Raw genomic sequence first — 14,922 nt, 5'->3', positions numbered from 1 at the left:
CATTTTAAATCACTCCTAATGCGTACTCCCAGATAATTTATGGAATTAACTGCTACCAGTTGCTGAGCTGCTATTTTGTAGCTAAATGAGAAGGGATCTATCTTTCTGTGTATTCGCAGCACATTACACTTGTCTACATTGAGATTCAATTGCCATTCCCTGCACCATGCGTCAATTTGCTGCAGATCCTCCTGCATTTCATTACACTTTTCCATTGTTACAACCTCTCGATACACCACAGCATCATCTGCAAAAAGCCTCAGTGAACTTCCGATGTCATCCACAAGGTCATTTATGTATATTGTGAATAGCAACGGTCCTATGACACTACCCTGTGGCACACCTGAAATCACTCTTACTTCGGAAGACTTCTCTCCATTGAGAATGACATGCTGCGTTCTGTTATCTAGGAACTCTTCAATCCAATCACACAATTGGTCTGATAGTCCATATGCTCTTACTTTGTTCATTAAACGACTGTGGGGAACTGTATCAAACGCCTTGCGGAAGTCAAGAAACGCTGCATCTACCTGTGAACCCGTGTCAATGGCCCTCTGAGTCTCGTGGACGAATAGCGCGAGCTGGGTTTCGCACGACCGTCTTTTTTGAAACCCATGCTGATTCCTACAGAGTAGATTTCTAGTCTCCAGAAAAGTCATTATACTCGAACATACTACGTGTTCCAAAATTCTACAACTGATCGACGTTAGAGATATAGGTCTATAGTTTTGCACATCTGTTCGACGTCCCTTTTTGAAAACTGGGATGACCTGTGCCCTTTTCCAATCCTTTGTAACGCTACGCTCTTCTAGAGGCCTACGGTACACCACTGCAAGAAGCGTGGTTCCTTCGCGTACTCTGTGTAAAATCGAACTGGTATCCCATCAGGTCCAGTGGCTTTTCCTCTTTTGAGCGATCTTAATTGTTTCTCTATCCCTCTGTCGTCTATTTCGATATCTACCATTTTTTCATCTCTGCGACAATCTAGAGAAGGAACTACAGTGCACTCTTCCTCTGTGAAACAGCTTTGGAAAAAGACATTTAGTATTTCGGCCTTTAGTCTGTCATCCTCTGTTTCAGTACCATTTTGGTCACAGAGTGTCTGGACATTTTGTTTTGATCCACCTACCGCTTTGACACAAGACCAAAATTTCTTAGGATTTTCTGCCAAGTCAGTACATAGAACTTTACTTTCGAAGTCATTGAACGCCTCTCGCATAGCCCTCCTCACACTACATTTTGCTTCGTGTAATTTTTGTTTGTCTGCAAGGCTTTGGCTATGTTTGTTTGCTGTGAAGTTCCCTTTGCTTTCACAGCAGTTTTCTAACTCGGTTGTTGTACCACGGTGGCTCTTTTCCATCTCTTACGATCTTGCTTGGCACATACTCGTCTAACGCTTATTGTACGATGGTTTTGAACTTTGTCCACTGATCCTCAACACTATCTGTACTTGAGACAAAACTTTTGTGTTGAGCCGTAAGGTACTCTGTAATCTGCTTTTTGTCACTTTTGCTGAACAGAAAAATCTTCCTACCTTTTTTAATATTTCTATTTACGGCTGAAATCATCGATGCCGTAACCGCTTTATGATCGCTGATTCCCTGTTTTGCGTCAACTGTTTCAAATAGTTCATGTCTGTTTGTCACCAGAAGGTCTAATATGTTATCACCACGAGTCGGTTCTCTGTTTAACTGCTCAAGGTAGTTTTCAGATAATGCACATAAAAAAATTTCACTGGATTCTTTGTCCTTGCCACCCATTATGAACGTTTGAGCCTCCCAGTCTATATCCGGCAAATTAAAATCTCCACCCAGAACTATAACAAGGTGGAGAAATCTACTCAAAATATTTTCCAAATTTTCCTTCAGGTGCTCAGCCACAACAGCTGCTGAGCCTGCTTTAACAGTGACCTTCACCCAAATCATTTCACGTTTTGTATCTCTGTCAATTTCCTTCGATACTATTGCACTTCTTATCGCTATAAACACGCCTCCCCCTTCACTGTCCAGCCTGTCTCTGCGGTATACATTCCAATCTGAGTTTAGGCTGGTGCAGTGCTTTATGGAGCAGTACGCAAATTGCTTTAAATTATTTTGTGGATAAAAAATACCACTCCGTCTACAGGCCACAAGTGGTCCATCGGGACCATCCGACCCCTGTGTCATCCTCAATGGAGGATGCGGATAGGAGGGGCGTGGGGTCAGCACACTGCTATCCCGGTCGTTATGATGGTATTCTTGACTGAAGCCACTACTATTCGGTCGAGTAGCTTCTCAATTGGCATCACGAGGCTGAGTGCACCCCGAAAAATGGCAACAGCACATGGCGGCCTGGATGGTCACCCATACGAGTGCTGACCACGCCCGACAGCGCTTAACTTCGGTGATCTCACAGGAACCGATGTATCCGCTGCAGCAAGGCCGTTGCCCAGATACTAAAATTATTTTGTGGATACTCTTTTAATATCTGGATCTGTTGTGCTACAAGGAATAAAAGTTCTGTCGAAGAACTGAAGCGATTAAAATTCGATAAAATAATTTAGGAGTAAAGGAGAACTGTCGAGTCACTGACACACACAAGTTTTGTGTTTACACTCTAATAAGGTTCATCTAAGAGCTAAATTGTTGTTGCATCCTCCTCCCCAAACTCCCAATCCGTGCCACTGTTTGGTGAGTTGTGGGCTCAGATACATCCACATACATACTCACAAATCACAGTATGATGCATGGCCAAGGGTACCTTGTACCACTGCTAATCATTCCCTCTCCTTTACCATTCAAAAATGAAGTGAGCGAAAACTGGCTGTCCATATGCTATGCTGATTTTTTTAATCATGTCTGTGCAGTCTCTAAACAATATTTATATTAGTAGTCATAGAATCCTTCTGCAGTCTGTCACAAAACTTTCTCAATGTTACGCAAAAAGATCATCTTTCCTCCAGGAACCTGTGTTTGACTTCACAGTGTGTCTGCACAACTTGCGTGTTGATCAAACCTACTGATGACAAATCTACCAGCATGCCCTTGAATTGCTTCAATGTTCATTTAATCTCACCTGGTGGGGATGTCAAACACTAGAGCAACACTCAGGAATGGGTCGCACAGGTGTTCTGCAAGCACTCTCCTTTAAAGATAAGCTACACGTTCCTGAGAGTCTCCCAGTAAACCTGAGCTGGTCTCACTGGCTCACACTCTTTAGTGTCACTTTGCAATATTACACCTATTTCTTTTATTTGTGTGGTTCTGTCAAGCAGTACCCCATATTGTGCTAGAACATTATAGAATTATTTTTCTTACTTATCTCCATTAACTTTCATTTTTCTTCACATTTAGAGCAAAATGCCATTCATTACAAAGAAATAAAAATTCTGTGCAAGTCATCACATATCCTCCTAAAGTCTTTCAGCAATGAGTGTGCTCTATAGTCGAGCATCGTGAGCAAACAATTGCAGATTGCTGCTATTACTATCCACAGATCGCTTATGTATATGCATATTCCTGTCAGACACCCTCATCTTTGAAGATCCCTTGCTATTCAGGACAAGAAACTGGGTTCTGTTAGTTGCCAGAGCCTTCGAGCCACTCAGTTATTCGAGAATCTGTCCTGTATGCTTTGAGGTTTGTTAACAGTTGCCAGTGTGGCACTGTCACACTTTCTGAAAATCTAGGAAGACAGAATCTATCACCCTTCCCCCTCAGTTTCAATGATGTCCTGTGAGAAAAGGGTGAGTTGAGTCGCACGCAAGTGGTACTTTCTTAACCTGTGCTGATCTGTGGACAGAAGCTTTTGTCAAAAGAAAATTTATTATAGTCAGAATTAGAATAGACTCGAGAACTCTGCGGCAATCCGACATTAATGTAAGAGATAGTAATAGAAAGATATTCAGAAACAGTAAATGGAATCTATTAATAAAATATTCTCGGGTTTCAAGCCGGGTGAAGTGGTTTATTGCCCACGAGCTTTCGGCAGAGATCTGCTGTGCCACTGCCATTGTCAAATTGATGATTCGTGTGGTTGTCATTGCCGTGCTTATATTGCCACGCCGTCGCACGTGACGTCACTGGTGCTCAGTAATGTTTTTGCTGCGTGACTGTCGGGCCCGCTTCAACTCCCTCGACACTAGATCCCGTGCTGTACTCAGCTGCAATCCACCATCTCTATTGGTGTTGTCAGAAATTCTTATCTCTATGGCCTTGTTTATCACGCTATCCCAGAAGCCATTAGTCTGTTTAATAATAGACATCTCATCGAATGCAATTTGATGTCAGTTTTCCAGAACATGTTCTGCTACAGCTTACTTTTCGGGATAGCGCAGACAGTAACACCTTTCATGTTCTATGCAGCGCTGTTAAATAGTGCGAACAGTCTGGTTGACACAGAACTGCCCACATCCACATACTATCTTGTAAATTTCTGGCTTTCTGAAGCCTACAGAGTCTTTCACAGATTTCATTAGTTGCCGGATCTTTGCTAGAGGCCTGAAGACTGTCTATTTTATGCCTCTTCAGGAGCCAACTAATCTTTCCTGTTGTCAAACCACAAAATGGTAAGAATGCAACCTGCTTGGTGTCTTCTTCAGAGGTCTTCTTCCTTTGAGACTTGGATGACACTGCTTGTGAGATCTGTTTGTTGTTGTAACCGTTTTCCTTAAAAACTTTGCGTAAGTGGCTCAATTCTCTCGGCAAGTTTTCAGCGTCGGAGACAGTTTCAGCTTGATGTACTGAGGTCCTCCGAACTGTCGTTTTCTGTGCCGGGTGACGGAAGCTGGTGGCATTCAGATACCGATCCGTGTCGGTGGGCTTGCGGTAAACGCTACAACCTAGAGACCCCGTCGAGTTTACGATGGACGAGCACGTCAAAGAATGGCAGGGAACCCTCCTTATCTATTTCCGTTGTGAAGTCGATGTGGTCGTGGATGCTGTTGAGGTCGCTCCAGGAACTCTTCTAACTTTTCTTGTCCGTGTGGCCAAATGATGAAGGTATCGTCAGTGTAGCTTTGCAGGAGCTGTGTCAAGGCGATGTCTTCGAAATGCTCCATAAAGAGGTCAACTACTACTGGAGCTAATGGACTTCCCATCACCACGCCGTCAGTTTGGTTAAAATATTCTCCATCGTGTAAGCATTTCGAAGACATTGAAGTAAAAGACAGAAATCGGTGGGAAAGAGCAATATTAGAGAACGCACTAATCACTGTCGAATGACTGGGCCGCAATGCGACTTCGATCCCACCCAGCCGGGACATGAATTGCCATCTACCGCCTAAGCCTCAGGGTGCCAGGGGCATACCACCACAACTTGTGGCCGGGATCATGACACAGCCCACAGCCTGATGTCCCCGTAACTGTTGCTGCCAGCCACAATCACTGTGGCGAGGAAACGACAGCGACAGCACGGCAGCAGAACACTCGATCGGCAGACGGAGGCTGTCACCTCTGGGGAGGCACCATCGTACTCTTCTTGTAATTGAGCCTCGGTAAAGTAGTCGAGATAGACCACCTTAGAGTCCCAAAATTCTCTCTCGGCAGAGAATCCTAGCGCACACTAAGCTATCGGATCCGTCCTGTTATATTAAAAACAGTGGATGGTAATATTGCATGTGCAGTCTTTCACCCTAATTATACACTGGAGTTCTGTGCTTTTTTCCTGTCACTTGGGACTTTGTCTGAGCGACAGATTTGTCATAAAAGTGATAAAAGTGGTCAGTGCTGAAGAATGTCTGAAAAACCAAATTTTGATTCCATCTGGACATGGCGACTTAACTGTTATCAACTTGTTCAGCTGCTCTAGTAGACCGGGGATTTAAATTTGTGTGTCCTCTGTAGAGGAGTTTGAATGATGATCGAGAAACGGTACATCTGTGCAGTCCTCAGGGGTGGATGATATTTCAAACGCAAAATTTAAAACTTCAGCTTCCTTTAGTTGTTTTCTGTTGCTACACCATATTGAATGGAAGCCATTAAACTGCTTAGCAGTTTTAGATAGAACCAGAATTTTCTAAGATTTTCACCAATGTGTTTCACTATTGTATGCTTCACGCTTTCTTTTTGTAGATGTGTGAAATTTTAACTTTTGCCTCTAGACATTTCTGAGGTATTTTTTGAGCTCAGGGTGTAACAGTGTGTTTTTTACATTTTCCAAATTTTGTTATTATGTAGCTCTAGGTCTCCTCTGTTCTTAATCCACTTAATCAGCACACATGTCAAATTTAGTCAGTCAGTTTAAACTTCGTCCTTAATTCAATTACGTCCATTCATTGTCTGAGTGGGAACAACAGCTGTTATTTTCCCAAGTGCGTACATCTCTACTGTATCACTTAATGATGGTGTCCTGTTCGTTAAGATTGTCCTGTTCGTTAAGATTGTCCTGTTCGTTAGGATTGTCCTGTTCGTTAGGATTGTCCTGTTCGTTAGGATTGTCCTGTTCGTTAGGATTGTCCTGTTCGTTAGGATTGTCCTGTTCGTTAGGATTGTCCTGTTCGTTAGGATTGTCCTGTTCGTTAGGATTGTCCTGTTCGTTAGGATTGTCCTGTTCGTTAGGATTGTCCTGTTCGTTAGGATTGTCCTGTTCGTTAGGATTGTCCTGTTCGTTAGGATTGTCCTGTTCGTTAGGATTGTCCTGTTCGTTAGGATTGTCCTGTTCGTTAGGATTGTCCTGTTCGTTAGGATTGTCCTGTTCGTTAGGATTGTCCTGTTCGTTAGGATTGTCCTGTTCGTTAGGATTGTCCTGTTCGTTAGGATTGTCCTGTTCGTTAGGATTGTCCTGTTCGTTAGGATTGTCCTGTTCGTTAGGATTGTCCTGTTCGTTAGGATTGTCCGTTAGGATTGTCCTGTTCGTTAGGATTGTCCTGTTCGTTAGGATTGTCCTGTTCGTTAGGATTGTCCTGTTCGTTAGGATTGTCCTGTTCATTAGGATTGTCCCGTTCGTTAGGATTGTCCCGTTCGTTAGGATTGTCCTGTTCGTTAGGATTGTCCCGTTCGTTAGGATTGTCCCGTTCGTTAGGATTGTCCCGTTCGTTAGGATTGTCCCGTTCGTTAGGATTGTCCCGTTCGTTAGGATTGTCCCGTTCGTTAGGATTGTCCCGTTCGTTAGGATTGTCCCGTTCGTTAGGATTGTCCCGTTCGTTAGGATTGTCCCGTTCGTTAGGATTGTCCCGTTCGTTAGGATTGTCCCGTTCGTTAGGATTGTCCCGTTCGTTAGGATTGTCCCGTTCGTTAGGATTGTCCCGTTCGTTAACATTTTTGGATCTCTGGCTGGGACTATTGAGGCATGCCACCATCAGGAAAAACAAAACTTGGTATTCTATGCATCACAACAGTGTGTTAGATCTCGTAACTGGATAACTAGGTTAGAGAATTTACAAAGGGAAATGGACAGATTGAAGTAAAGTATAGTAGAAATTTGTGAAGTGCGGTGACAGAAAGAATGGGACTTAAGATAGGTGTGTGCAGGATTACAAACACAAGATCAAATAGGGGTAATGCAAAAGTAGGTTTGGTAATGCATAATATGAGGCAGTCAAATGAAAATGAGACACATGGAAAAAAAGGTAAGTAAACTGTTTATTATTTCAGTAGTAATCACCAGAACTGTTAATATGTTTATCCCACAGAGAGACAAGATGGTCAGTGCCCTCGTAGAATAATGTTCGCAGTTGCCTACAGAACCACGATTGTACAGAGGTGTGCATCTCTTTGTCTGAAGAAAACTGATGGTCACAAATATCTTTCTTCAGGCCTCAAAGGATATAGAAATCACACAGGGAGAGATTGCGATGGTATGGGGGATGTGTAAGGGCTTCCCAGTAAAACTTTTACAGTGGAGTCAAAACAACCTCGGCAACATGTGCATAGGCGTTGTCCCGTGAGAGAATGATGCTGTCTGCCTATATCCTTGGGTGTTTCGAATAACTGAAGTTCACAATAAAGTCCAAAGTGCCCATGTACTGCTGTGTGTTTTGTGGTTTTGTGTTCTAGAATGTCAATGAACAGCTGGTCTTTGCATTCAAAGAAACATGGTCATGAGAGTTTCTAGGAGCTGATGTTCTGGTGGGGGTGAATCAGTGTGCTTCCATTGTTGGCTCTGACACTTGCTATCAGGCTAAAAATGACACCGTCTTGTTCCGTGTCTGCAGTCAAAAATTGCACTACACCTTACTTTTCCTCATCCCCAGCCTCTGTAGTGAAGTTGGACGCACGTGACTTGCTGACACCGTGTTGAGCAGATCTAACAAATGGCACATGTAGTGGTTGATAAAAAAGAAAAAGAGAAGAAAAGAAAAGGTTGAAAATGCGGGAAGAAATCGTGAGTAAAAAGGGGTTTTTTAAAACCGTTAATGACCATGAAAAAAGGGAAAGAAAGAAATGCAAATCGGACTTCGTATTACAGAAAAGTTATCGGACTTCGTGATTCGGAAAAGCTATTGTTGGGGTGGTTCTTGTGGCGTTTCTGAGCAAAGTCAAACCAATTTCCACTACAAAAATTATTTGGAAAAAAAAGAAGAGAATAACAAAATGTAACTGACAGGGGGAAATGGCGTAGATAAGAGTTCATTCTTTACCATGTTAACATGTCTTCTTTCGTGCGGTGTCCAGGTCTTCAAAAATCTCCTAATTCATTTCTGAGTGAAAAGTCTGCTCCGAAATCTTGCAATAAGTTTCATCGTCCAGGAATTTCTAATGTATACAAAACCGTCTTGATATTAAATACAATTTATTTTACTTTGCTTCCCTCCTCCAAATGTCATAACAACTTCCACAATATGTCTACACGTTAATGAGTTTTTTTTGTCTTCATCAGATCACGTCTGCATTAACCTTCCGCTCTCGAGAGACAATAGACAGATAGAAAACAAAAAGGAGTTACAATTTTAGTATTTTCTCTGCCATCGAGCACTCATACCGCTGCGACGGTATAATTTATATCTGAGGGAACGAGTGTAGCGCGGCGAAATTCAAAGTCCCGCTATATCGCCCCCTCGACTGTCACGCTAAAACATTTAGCGTGGCAGGCTAGCAAACAATATAATAGATATACCTAAATGTCAATATATATATGTATTTTCATAGGAAAGGCCACGTGCATTCATAGGGGATAATCTTTGTCAATACTTAGTTTCTAAACCTATGTACTAAATACAATTGTTACAGTTTTGATCCTTTTTATACAATTAATACATATTTACATACAGTTTGTTTGAACAAGCTGCTCGCCAGCGCAGTTAATGTTGTGTGCTTCCAGCGTTGGTTTCCCAATGCATCTCTGGCAGCATGTAGTCTTTGCACATGCGCAATAGCATCACTGAATTTCGCATGCAGCAGTTTCAAAATCGCTGTGTTATGACAGTCTTGAACAGTATTCACTTTCACATAGTGCTCATTACAAGTTGTTATTCCAGCATAAATGGCGTGTTAAGTCTGGAGACACCATAAGATTGAGCGTGTGCGTGATCTGAAGCAATGTCCATGTCTTCTGTTAAGACACAACACTCCAGGTCCTTGTGCATTTTCATGACTAATGTTCCCGGGGCATATATGGTCGATGTAGCTTTTAGCCTTCACATCGCCTACAACAGGTCCTGAGTTTGTCGTCTCCAAAGCATCTGAAGGCCGGCCAGGAACAACGGCGTCGAAGTTCGCAAAGGTAGGTGTTTCATCACGTTGTTTACACTTGCCAACAAATGTTAATTTGCAGTGTAGAAATCCTCATTATTGTCGAAGTAAATTGCAGTTTATATCTGTTTCCAAACAGTTATTTGGTTTATGCACCATAAGTTTCACAAATTTCGTCATTTATAACGTACACAGTTTGCACCACTTTTTTGCCAGATTTACATTTTAACAAAGTTCACTGTGTCCCAGCATGTTAACATAGTTAATTATGAAAGCTTACATTTCATGGTCACATTTCAAAATACACTCCTGGAAATGGAAAAAAGAACACATTGACACCGGTGTGTCAGACCCACCATACTTGCTCCGGACACTGCGAGAGGGCTGTACAAGCAATGATCACACGCACGGCACAGCGGACACACCAGGAACCGCGGTGTTGGCCGTCGAATGGCGCTAGCTGCGCAGCATTTGTGCACCGCCGCCGTCAGTGTCAGCCAGTTTGCCGTGGCATACGGAGCTCCATCGCAGTCTTTAACACTGGTAGCATGCCGCGACAGCGTGGACGTGAACCGTATGTGCAGTTGACGGACTTTGAGCGAGGGCGTATAGTGGGCATGCGGGAGGCCGGGTGGACGTACCGCCGAATTGCTCAACACGTGGGGCGTGAGGTCTCCACAGTACATCGATGTTGTCGCCAGTGGTCGGCGGAAGGTGCACGTGCCCGTCGACCTGGGACCGGACCGCAGCGACGCACGGATGCACGCCAAGACCGTAGGATCCTACGCAGTGCCGTAGGGGACCGCACCGCCACTTCCCAGCAAATTAGGGACACTGTTGCTCCTGGGGTATCGACGAGGACCATTCGCAACCGTCTCCATGAAGCTGGGCTACGGTCCCGCACACCGTTAGGCCGTCTTCCGCTCACGCCCCAACATCGTGCAGCCCGCCTCCAGTGGTGTCGCGACAGGCGTGAATGGAGGGACGAATGGAGACGTGTCGTCTTCAGCGATGAGAGTCGCTTCTGCCTTGGTGCCAATGATGGTCGTATGCGTGTTTGGCGCCGTGCAGGTGAGCGCCACAATCAGGACTGCATACGACCGAGGCACACAGGGCCAACACCCGGCATCATGGTGTGGGGAGCGATCTCCTACACTGGCCGTACACCACTGGTGATCGTCGAGGGGACACTGAATAGTGCACGGTACATCCAAACCGTCATCAAACCCATCGTTCTACCATTCCTAGACCGGCAAGGGAACTTGCTGTTCCAACAGGACAATGCACGTCCGCATGTATCCCGTGCCACCCAACGTGCTCTAGAAGGTGTAAGTCAACTACCCTGGCCAGCAAGATCTCCGGATCTGTCCCCCATTGAGCATGTTTGGGACTGGATGAAGCGTCGTCTCACGCGGTCTGCACGTCCAGCACGAACGCTGGTCCAACTGAGGCGCCAGGTGGAAATGGCATGGCAAGCCGTTCCACAGGACTACATCCAGCATCTCTACGATCGTCTCCATGGGAGAATAGCAGCCTGCATTGCTGCGAAAGGTGGATATACACTGTACTAGTGCCGACATTGTGCATGCTCTGTTGCCTGTGTCTATGTGCCTGTGGTTCTGTCAGTGTGATCATGTGATGTATCTGACCCCAGGAATGTGTCAATAAAGTTTCCCCTTCCTGGGACAGTGAATTCACGGTGTTCTTATTTCAATTTCCAGGAGTGTATGTTGACAATATGCAAAGTTTTAACACATATACAAATACATATAAATTTAAAAGAATATGCATGTGAAATATTTACACTAAAAAATTATGGTAAGTCCCATTGGCTTTCTTTTATTGGGGTATTAAGTTTCTTTATTCAGGTTTGGGCGTGCTAAGGGATATCAGACTTAATATTTAAAGCACGAGCTTTCCTTCATTTATTGTTTATTTCTTTCGATTCCATATCTTGGATAGTGGCTGACCAGGCTGGTAATGCCATCAATATTCATGCCTTTTTATTCATACCTGAAAGTTTACTGTCACACAATATATTCTTACATTCCGCAAACAAACAATACCCAGCTGCAGAAGGTGGTAGGGTAATGGAGAAAGAAAGAAAGATAGAATGGAAGAAACTATTCACTACCTATAAACTACCAAATCCTACAGCTACTACATAAAAAGAGAACACAATACATTATAACGTTTGCATCACCTTCAAGGGGTGTGTGAAAGGAGGTGCTTACCATTTACCAGATCATGGGTAAATGTAAGTGTCCTTATGTCAAGTCTGTGTAGTGTAACATCATGACAGATTCTCTGTTTGTGTTCTGACTGTTCATATGACTAAGTGTATTATACATTAACAAATCCTTGCATGAGTAAATCACATAGCTGCTCAGTACTTCCTCGATATCTCCACTTCTTGTGGATACCATCTATACAAATGGAAAATATTTCTCTCAGAGATTGTCTCTCTCATAATTTGTATTCTATAATAACATACCAAATTTCCTCTCAAGAGTTTAACCATGAACTTTCTTCTACTTTAGTGAAGGTTAAACATCATCATGTATGTGGTGTATATATATCATTTCTTTCTATAAAACATAAATAAAGAACATAGTATTATAATTGACAGTAAAATGTCTCTTTCTCAGTGTCCGTTGCTCGACGTCGGCTGCACAGGTGGTCACTGGTACTTTGCACTTACCTTGCATAGCCTGAAAAGTCAAATGTTGTCTTCAACGTAGATGTAATTTTGTCATCTCTTCGCTTAAGTGGAGTTGTTGTAAGAGTCGCAAAAATGGCCTTAATAACTCTATCTTTTGCTTCCTCAGGGTTTTCTGTTGTGTGTAAGTATAATGAAGGCTAACATGGCACTAAATTTCACTTTCGTATAGGCCTACACAAATGTATTCACATGAGGGATGTGTAAAAACTATATTTCAACTTAAGTTCATTAAAATATCATTCTCCTGTGTGAACACGAACTATTAAAGCTAATGTGTTTCCAAGTTACATTCTTATTACACTTCTTTCCACAGCTGTAATCATCATTATGTTCACTCTGCTTTTCTTGCATTCATTCATTTTCAAGGGCACTGAAAATAGATTGACATTTAACGTCTTGTACTCACGTGTTCTAACTCATTACAAATGTTTTCTTTCAAACAGAAATTATTATGTAATCTTAAAGATGTAGACTGTTTACTCACTTCTCTATGTACCACAATATTACCAAAACATTCTCACTCATTCCTTACTCACATATTCATCATAATATGTATATATATGTGTATATATATATGGTTATAATAGAGGGAAACATTCCACGTAGGAAAAATATATTTAAAAACAAAGATGATGTGACTTACCGAACGAAAGCGCTGGCAGGTCGATACACACAAACAAACACAAACACACACACAAAATTCAAGCTTTCGCAACAAACTGTTGCCTCATCAGGAAAGAGGGAAGGAGGGAAGGAGAGGGAAAGACGAAAGGATGTGGGTTTTAAGGGAGAGGGTAAGGAGTCATTCCAATCCCGGGAGCTGAAAGACTTACCTTGGGGGGAAAAAAAGGACGGGTATACACTCTCGCGCGCGCGCACACACACACACACACACACACACACACACACACACACACACACACACACATATATATATATCCATCCACACATATACAGACACAAGCAGACATATTTAAAGACAAAGAGTTTGGGCAGAGATGTCAGTCGAGGCGGAAGTGCAGAGGCAAAGATGTTGTTAAATGACAGGTGAGGTATGAGTGGCGGCAACTTGAAATTAGCGGAGATTGAGGCCTGGTGGATAATGGGAAGAGGGGATATATTGAACAGCAAGTTCCCATCTCCGGAGTTCGGATAGGTTGGTGTTAGTGGGAAGTATCCAGATAACCCGGACGGTGTAACACTGTGCCAAGATGTGCTGGCTGTGCACCAAGGCATGTTTAGCCACAGGGTGATCCTAATCACCAACAAACACTGTCTGCCTGTGTCCATTCATGCCAATGGACAGTTTGTTGCTGGTCATTCAAACATAGAATGCATCACAGTGTAGGCATGTCAGTTGGTAAATCACGTGGGTGCTTTCACACGTGGCTCTGCCTTTGATCGTGTACACCTTCCGGGTTACAGGACTGGAGTAGGTGGTGGTGGGAGGGTGTATGGGACAGGTTTTACACCGGGGGCGGTTACAAGGGTAGGAGCCAGAGGGTAGGGAAGGTGGTTTCAGGATTTCATAGGGATGAACTAACAGGTTACGAAGGTTAGGTGGACAGCGGAAAGACACTCTTGGTGGAGTGGGGAGGATTTCATGAAGGATGGATCTCATTTCAGGGCAGGATTTGAGGAAGTCGTATCCCTGCTGGAGAGCCACATTCAGAGTCTGGTCCAGTCCCGGAAAGTATCCTGTCACAAGTGGGGCATTTTTGTGGTTCTTCTGTGGGAGGTTCTGGGTTTGAGGGGATGAGGAAGTAATCGTTCAGAGATTCCGGACTGGAGCAGATTCGTTTGCCACGAAGACCTAGGCTGTAGGGAAGGGACCGTTTGATGTGGAATGGGTGGCAGCTGTCATAATGGAGGTACTGTTGCTTGTTGCTGGGTTTGATGTGTACGGACGTGTGAAGCTGGCCATTGGACAGATGGAGGTCAACGTCAAGGAAAGTGGTGTGGAATTTGGAGTAGGACCAGGTGAATCTGATGGAACCAAAGGAGTTGAGGTTGGAGAGGAAATTCTGCAGTTCTTCTTCACTGTGAGTCCAGATCATGAAGATGTCATCAATAAATCTGTACCAAACTTTGGGTTGGCAGGCCTGGGTAACCAAGAAGGCTTCCTCTAAGCGACCCATGAATCGGTTGGTGTACGAGGGGGCCAGCCTGGTACCCATGGCTGTTCCTTTTAATTGTTGGTATGTCTGGCCTTCAAAAGTGAAGAAGTTGTGGGTCAGGATGAAGCTGGCTAAGGTGATGAGGAAAGAGGTTTTAGGTAGGGTGGCAGGTGATCGGCGTGAAAGGAAGTGCTCCATCGCAGCGAGGCCCTGGACGTGCGGAATATTTGTATATAAGGAAGTGGCATCAATGGTTACAAGGATGGTTTCCAGGGGTAATGGATTGGGTAAGGATTCCAGGCATTCGAGAAAGTGGTTGGTGTCTTTGATGAAGGATGGGAGACTGCATGTAATGGGTTGAAGGTGTTGATCTACGTAGGCAGAGATCCGTTCTGTGGGGGCTTGGTAACCAGCTACAATGGGGCGGCCGGGATGATTGGGTTTGTGAATTTTAGGTAGACGGTAGGGGTGCGGG

At 43.8% G+C, this 14,922-nt stretch overlaps 1 protein-coding gene and 1 pseudogene across 1 annotated transcript in view; one reads left to right on the top strand and one right to left on the bottom strand.

Annotated features, from left to right (window-relative positions):
* Window positions 1-14,922, top strand: part of LOC126237517 (uncharacterized) — a 213,678-nt gene that overhangs the window by 174,046 nt on the left and 24,710 nt on the right. The window lies entirely within an intron of this gene.
* LOC126238139 (5S ribosomal RNA) lies at window positions 2,311-2,428 on the bottom strand (annotated as a pseudogene).

Source organism: Schistocerca nitens, chromosome 2 (genome assembly GCF_023898315.1).
Source record: "Schistocerca nitens isolate TAMUIC-IGC-003100 chromosome 2, iqSchNite1.1, whole genome shotgun sequence".
In the NCBI taxonomy this organism is placed as follows: Eukaryota; Metazoa; Arthropoda; class Insecta; order Orthoptera; family Acrididae; genus Schistocerca; species Schistocerca nitens.
The sequence above is the reverse complement of the archived record's forward strand: the minus strand, read 5'-3'. Positions and strand labels throughout refer to the sequence as shown.